The sequence below is a fragment of the Vicugna pacos genome, chromosome 6 (assembly GCF_048564905.1).
Source record: "Vicugna pacos chromosome 6, VicPac4, whole genome shotgun sequence".
NCBI classification, from domain to species: domain Eukaryota; kingdom Metazoa; phylum Chordata; class Mammalia; order Artiodactyla; family Camelidae; genus Vicugna; species Vicugna pacos.
This window is the reverse complement of record NC_132992.1, coordinates 94,296,631-94,304,659: the sequence shown is the minus strand read 5'-3', so window position 1 is coordinate 94,304,659 and position 8,029 is coordinate 94,296,631.

Here is an 8,029-nt window from a genome sequence, read left to right as displayed (position 1 = left end):
TGAATCCAATCTCTTTTGTAACTGATGAGTTTTTTTGGTAACTACTTTGTAATTGAAGTATAGTTGATGTACAATATATAAGTTACAGGTGAACAACATAGTGATTCACAATTTTCACATTTATAGTTATTATAAAATATGTAACCGATGGGTTTTGTATTAGTGTACCTGATTCTTGGAATTCTGGCATCTGTGTGTTGAGTGTATCCATATATGTGTATGTGTTGTAGATGTGTGGCACTGCCAAAATTAATTTGTACAAGCTCTATTTAATTGGCTTAAAGGGAATTAAGCGATTATATAAATACTCAGAAATATAAAAGAAACAAATCCAAATGATTTTCAGGATCACGTGATCTGGGATTAATTTTTAATGAAGACAAGCTTAAGCTCGTTGGTTTGCTTAATACAGACCTGTATCCAGGGTCATCAGCACCAAGCACGACAGTCTCACGGTACCTTGGTTTATTTACCAAAAGTCAAAGAAGGTGTTGTTTCTGTTGCAAAATTTGTCAGCAAGAAAAATAACTTGATATGAAAAAATGTTTAAGTAAATTAAATATAACTTAGATTGAATTTAACTGAGTAAATGAATTTTGTTATTAAAAATAAGCTGGTGCAAACTGGAGCATGATCTTCTCTCTCTGTTAAGAGAAGAAAGTTTTCTTAGACTATTAATCTACTTTTGATAACAGACTGTAAAGTTTAACTTACAGTTAATCTATTTTAACCTTCTGTATCTGCCTTTGAAATCTTTTATTGTCATCTGGTTAAGTGATTAAGTATTGTTTCTAGAGACCTATGCTCCTTTTCCACCAAATGTCTTTTAAAACCTTTTTGACATTTTCGACAAACTTCCCAAAGATCGAATTCTAACTGAAGTCTGTTTGACCTCTAACTGTGAGGTCTCCCAAAGGCCCCGGAGCACCTCAAGGGGATGTCCTCTCCTTATCGAAGAAACATGTTAGGCTAATTAGGGTTAAGGGAAACATTGTTAAGTGAGTGATTAACCGTCTTAGGTTATATTGTATAGGTAAATTTTATTCATATAGATATTCTAGAAATTATTTGGAACTCTTAAAAATCTCTTATCTCCTAGTAAAATATTATCAGTCATAATTCTAGTTATTACCTTAAAATGTCGTATATCACGACAGTGACCAAGTTTCTCTGTCAGTTGCACTGCAATCAGATCCTGAACGATGCCTTTTAAAGTCTTCTGTCATTTATTCAGATACTGTTTTACTCAGAAGCTTTTGCAAAAATGCTGGATCTTCAAGAAGATTCATAGAAAGGACTTTGTGACAAGTACAGATTTCTGATCACTTTCAAATCACACTGCTGAACTGGGTAAGAAAGTAAAGAATTCTAATGGAAAGCCTGCTGGCTTCATAGAACTGAACAGAAGATCAAGCACTGGTCTCATAGGGCTGAGTAAACTGATGAGCGTGGTTACAGTTTGGGGGGTTTTTGTCTGGAATATCACTGGCTTTTAATCTGTGTTTTCCAGATATAAGGAGACCCTTCCCCCTCAAGCTAATCACTACTTACCATAAATTACACCTTTGTAAGCAGAACTGAAACATTCATCTTTTCTCTCTACCTGATCCCTCCAGAAACTGGAAACTCTTAAGCTCCCAGCAGTCTTGCCAGGTGAATAAGGCAGGCCACCTCCTGACAGGTGCAAAAATCTCAAGAAAAATATCTGGAGGGCCACCAGGAGAGAGGAACCTACCCGAACGTGCAGGTGTCCCAGACAGAATCTGGCAGCACGCCGTCGCTGTGGATTTCCCAGCCCTAAGAGGCCTTTTAAAAGTTCAATTTGAGATTCTTTGTAAAAAGTTCCAACACGGCCAACTTGTAAGACCCTGTATGATCAGTTACATTTATGTAAGTAATCAGGCCCATTTTACTGAAACCAGTCTTATTTTTGCAAGTTAATTAGCCTAATTTGGCTATCTAGTAGAAATGGGTGTAATTTTAGATAGAAAAAAATTGTTTCAGTGAACATTAACTTGTTGTCTTTAGAGTTTTTGTTTTTTTGTATTTACTGCCTTAGAACAACCTCCCAGATGGCTCCTTGTTGCTGTCACATCATTGCAAAGTTTAATTGAAGTATATTAAAAGGACATTGTCAGTTTGCTTCTGAAGTTTATCACAGTATCTGTCTTTGAATGGAGGTCAGATGTCTCACGACCAGCCGCCAGGCGATCGTGCGTACTGGAAAAGGCATCAGAGGAGGGACTCTGCACCAGAGTGGAAGAGCCCACTCCAGGCCTCCTCTCCTGAATGAGCGGCAACTCCTGTTTCTGACACCCAGCCTCAGAGCACTGAGACCAGCACCACCAGACCAGGACAGGACAGTGGCTGACCCGAGCTGTCAGACCAAGCTTGTGTACTCATCACTTTGATAATTGTTCACACTTTTGCTTTATGAACCAAATGTATTTCTCTTGTGGGCTCAGGGTCACCTACAGGCAGTTTTGGAAACAGCCCCCACCAATCTGTCTTTAATGCAAGCACACTGGGTTTGATCAGTTTTCCAATGGTATGACCATTTGGCTGTGGTATTTGTTCCTTCACTTGAAATAGATGTCATTAACCATATAGAGGCTTTTAAAAAATTCACGCAGCAAGCTCTGAATGACAGGCATCAAGCCATTAGTTTGTTCAGTTTGGAAGTCTCCACCATGAGAAAAGTGGTCCCATAGGACCGCACGGCCCTCGGTGTTCTAACCGCCTCCCGGGGGGACACAAGCCGTGATGCATGCACTGAATGCTGGGCTTTATAGCTGATAAGTCTTCTAACGTAACTCAGCTCTGAATGGTCCTCTCCCAGTTTAGGGGAAATACCAGGAAAATGGTTTGGTTCAGCAGCTTCTTGGCTTAAACCTTTACCAATAACACTGTTACGCCTATTGTCAGTTTTGGTTACTTTGTGTAACACATAAAGTGATAGTTTCTTGCCTTCAATGCTGTGTATCACCTACTCCTATTAAGATGATCTCTAAACAACTTGAAACTGCTGATTGCATCTACAGTTCTCTATAACTTAGTGAGCATGCACGGTGCACATGCAAAGTAAAAGGGGCCTAAGTCCTATTGGACAACATGGAATCACTATCAGTCCTTGCCAGACATCGTGCTCATACAACCCTCTAAAGGGAAACAGAGAGCCGGGCTGTTAAGACCTACCATCGAGGTACATGGAAGACCCAGGGCAGGGGGGCAGCCGCCTCGCCATCGAGGGACGTGGAAGACCCAGGGCAGGGGGGCAGCCGCCCTGCCATTGAGGGACCAAATACTTGACCACCTAATGCTCTCCATCAAAAGATTAACGGTCAAAGGGGAAACTGATGAAATAAAATTTTATAGTAAGACAAGAAAAAATTTTAACATGAAATTTTCCTCTGCCTCTTCAGGTCTCCTCCCTCCTCTTCAGTGCTCGGGTGCGGAGTGTGTGGGCGTGAGCCAGCCCTCCTGAGTACTTAACATTCCTTCTTTATCTTGTAACAGGGCAGGACGACCCAGCACCTGATAGCTTCTTAGGAGACAGCCCTTTCTTCTCAGTCTTGTAGGGGTCACAGTGGCCCGTTGCTCACTCTGAGTGTGCAGATCTGGGTTGTTAAACTGTCAATACCTATTCGACATATAACACCTTGTCTCAAAAAAAACCACTATAATTGTGCTTTGACCTCCACTGTGCGGAACAGTCCTCTGAGCTTTATGAAAGACTGTCTCCCAGATTATAATCCTCAGGGTGGCTCAAATAAAATTTTCCATTCTTTCTTAGATTGACTATTAATTTATTTTCATCAACAGAAGTTACTTTGATAACCGACAGCAATGCAAAAGTGCTTCTTGTCCAAACCCAAGCAAGTGAACCTGCCCGGGGGTGCGCTACTCGTCTGACAGGAGTACCGCAGCCAGGAGCCTGAACAGCAGAGGCACGGCTCGGGGGCCGACGCCACACAGGGAGCTGTGGGCAGCGAGGGCTTCTTCCGGGGCCGCCCCTCTGTGCTCGCGCGTCTCTTTGCTTGTCTCTTTGTGTGAACAAACTTCCTCTTCTCCTAGCAACACCAGTCAGATTGGATCAGGATCCATCAGGGGCCTTGTTTGAACCTAATCTCCTTGTGCAAGGTCCTTCCTCCAAGTGCAGTCACATTCTGAGGTGCTGGGGGTCTGGGCTTCACCTTGAACTCAGGGGAGACACAGTTCAGCCCCTCCCTGGAGAGCCCGGTTTTGCCTGTTCACAGTTCACATCACTGCCCACCCCCCAGCTTCCTAAGTGTGTCTGTCGTGGGGCTGCTCCCCGAGTGGTCCTAACGCCTGCCTGGCCCTCTCCAAGGGTGAGTGAGCTCTTTCACACGTGCTCCTTCTCCGCCTGCATGAGCCACAGTTCACTCTTGGGAAGCCGTTCCCTAACAACCCACTGGCCACCGCAAGTCGCAGGAAGCCGCGTGTGGGCCCCAGGCAGGCCTTCGCTGGTGGTATCTCAGCAGTGGCTTCTCCCCCAGGGTGTAGACTCAGTGCCCAGCAGTGGCTTCTCCCCCAGGGTGTAGACTCAGCGCCTCTTGCAGACGCCAGCTGTCTTGAGGCAGCTCAGCCGTTCTGCCAGCCTTCTCTGTCCTGCTTCAGTTGTATTTTCGCTTACGGCTTCCTACATCTAAAAGTCCTCTTACTGCACCATTTATGCCACACCTGCACACGTGCCTGCTCTGTGCCGGGCGCTTCTCTAGGCCCTGGGGACCCGGCCCCTATCTCCTTACCTTCTGCTGGGGAGGGGCAGCCACAGACAACCCTCCTCCGGTGTCAGGTGGTGAGTGACAAGTTCTGTGAGGAACAACAGCGAGTGGAGACAGATGGGCTATTTCCAGCAGGGTGGCAAAGGACAGTCTCTCTGAAGGGCTGGTGTTCGAGCAGAGCCTAAGCAGGGAGCAAGCACCCTGGGCAGGTGCCAGGGCCCCGGAAGGAATGAGCTTGGGGAGTCTGGACAATGCCCAGGAGGGCAAGACGAGCCACTGGACAGAAGAGATGCTGGCTAAGGGGCTATGGGCCAGGACAGGACACTGGATTTAAGCCTAAATGTGACTGCCAGCGCCCAGAGGGCTGCGCTGGTTTGCCTCAAACTCTGCTGTGAGAGAGGCAGACGAGAGGGGTCAGGAGAGCTGCTGCGGGTCCGGCAGGAGGGTGACAGTGGCTGCGGAGGAAGTGAGAGGTGCTCATGCTGGGGACGCGCTTTGAAGCTTGAGGCACGAAGCAAAGGGAAGAGTCAGGGTGGCTCAAGTGTGGGCCAGAGCAGCACCTCTGATGAGATGCTCTCTACCAAGCGGAGACAGTGTGGGGCCAGGTGAGGTGGTGGGTGCTGAGATGCCACCTGGACGGCCCAGAGGAAATAGCTCTGTTTTCTGGAGTCAAGAGCACAGGGGTGACATTCATGGCAACAACCAGGTGCCTAGGAGTGGAAGTGGAGTTCGAGGCCTGGCCTGAGCCTGGCCTGCAGCCATGAGGCCAGGAAAGGGAAGAAGCCAGGGGTCTGCGGGCCAGCACCAGGGCTCGAGTGCAGGGGCGGGGGGTGCCCATGAATGAGCAACCTGATCCCCAGCTGAGGAGTGGAGGGGACAAATGCCCCACTGGAGGGCTGCTTCAGTGTCCACTCTGCCCCCGGCTGGAGGCACTGGCTTCTCCCACATGGACTGGGCTCCTTGACTCTGTGGCCCCCAATTCTCTCTCCCCTCCTGGGAGCAGGGAGCTGTCCCCAACCCTCTCCCTCAGGACTAGGACCTGTCCCAACCCTGACCCTCTCCCAGGACTGGGAGCTGTTCCAGGACCCCCAGGGCTCCTCCACTGGGCAGGCCTCACCAGTGGCACTAAGACCAAGAGGTGAGTCAGGAGGACCTGGGCAGACCAAGGTCACTGCCCCCCCTTCACGTCCCCCTCCCCAAGCCTTCATGTTTTATTTCTCAAGCTGTTCAGAGGAAGTTGTTTCTTGGACCCCCGGGGATCCCGAGGACCCTCTTCTCTCTCTCTCTCCCCATGTTCACCCTTGCTAGAGCCACTCCCTGCATGCAAATAGGAGGCCCGGCCCCACCCTAGACAGAGGGACAGAGGGGGAGGGGCGCCCTGGGTGGTCCCCACGGCCCACAGCCTGCCCGCTGGTTCCTGTGCCCACTGCCTTTTCCTCCTCATCTTCTAGGGCAGGATCGCAAAGCATGGTCTGGAGCCTCACCTGGAACCTGGAAACGCAAACTTGCCAGACTGCCGGACTCAGAAACTCGGGTGGACCCTGGGAATCCACACTCCAATGTGCCCTCCGGGTCCAGATCAGGCGCTGGCAAACTGTGACTCACAGGCCAAATGCAGCCCAGGCCCACCTGTTCCTGTAAGGAAAGTGTTCAGGAACGATCACTCCACTCACTCAGGTACAGGCCAGGGGCGAGCCGGTGGACAGGGTTCCAGGGATCAACGTGGTTGCTGGCCTTCCAGGGGCAGGTGGGGAACCCCTGCCCCCGCCACACACAGTCCGTTCACAGGGGCAGGCTCCTGTCCTCTGATCATCGCCTCCACCCTGAGGCTGGGAGGGAGCCTCATGGGTCTGGAGCAGCAGTCCACAAGCCGGGCCCCTCCAGACCGGCAAGCGAAGACTCCGCACAGAGCTGCCGGCAGCCACAGGCGAGGGCACACCGCGCGCTGGCCCACACCACACACGTGCCCTTCCTGTATGTTCTGAACCCGACAGTTGTCAAGGGAAGGGAGCCCCTCATAAGCCCTCCGAGAAAAGCACAGGCACTCCCACGTGAGGTCCCCAGCCCAGCGCTGCAGGTGCCGGGGGGCCGCGGGTCCCCCAGCTCCTGTGCCACTTACCCTTCCACACGCCCGCCCTGCTTACAGATACTCATCCATTCACCCTGGTTCCAACCCCGAGGCAGAGGGTGATGTTCCTGTTCGTCAGCTGAGAGAACCGGGGCATGGAGAGGGTCCCCCAGCCGAGGGGCAGCTGTGGGGGCTGGGGACACCGTGTGGGGGCCGTGGCAGCTGTATGGAGGCAACAAACACCACGTCAAACAGCTGGAGTGGAAACCGAGGGCTGTCAGGGAGGAATGCTGGAATAAACCCCCTTCAGTGTGCTCGCGCACCTGCGTTATACGTTAACGAGGTCCCCTTGGAAGGCAGGGAATGCCTGCTCGCCAAAAAAAGTTTCCTCCTGGCGCCAGCAAGGTAATTCCTCAGGAGATAACACCCCCTTCTCAATCCTGTAAGGGGTCACAATGACCACTACTCCCCTGGGCGGACTATGCAAACTGTCAATAAGTTACTTTGATGTGCCACTGAGACAGGAGGGAAGGGGGCAGGGCACGGCCATTCAAGGAATGACACAGCAATTAGCACCAAGATGGTGGAAAATCTAACTCCCGTAGGCTTGAAGTCCAAGATGGCGGGAGATCTGACTTCCAGCAGACCTTGACCTTTATTATATGCTCACTGTAATTATTAGCATGGTCAGTGACACTCCCATAGGCGCAGAACGGATCCAAGGCTGACCATAAAAGGTCACAAAGCAGGCCGTGGCCCAGTTCCTAACCCTTCCCCAAAGTGTCTGGAATAACCTCCCACCTGTTAGCAGAGGCAGTGCCCGAGCCCAGGAGAACCGACGGCCCCAGCCCTCACGCCGCGCTCCCTCCGAGTGACAGGCCGCGCTGTCTCTGGCACGTGTGTCTGAGTAACCGTGGCTCGCTCAGACTCTTCCCGCGTGAAGCCAAGGACCCACCTCGGCGGGGCGCGCCCCAGAGACCAGCCAGGACCTGGGACATGGCCCTCCACTCGTCCCGCACTTTTTTCCTGTATCATCACCGTTTCCTCAAAAGCTTACATAACTGCGCTTTGGCCTCTAACGGGCAGAAGAGTCCTCACAGTTTCCTGAAAGACTGCCTCCCGGGTTATAATCCTCAGACTGGCTTGAATAAAATTTCACACTTTTTTCTTAGATTGACTATTGATTCTCGTTTTTCCTTGACAGGAAGCTGGGGAA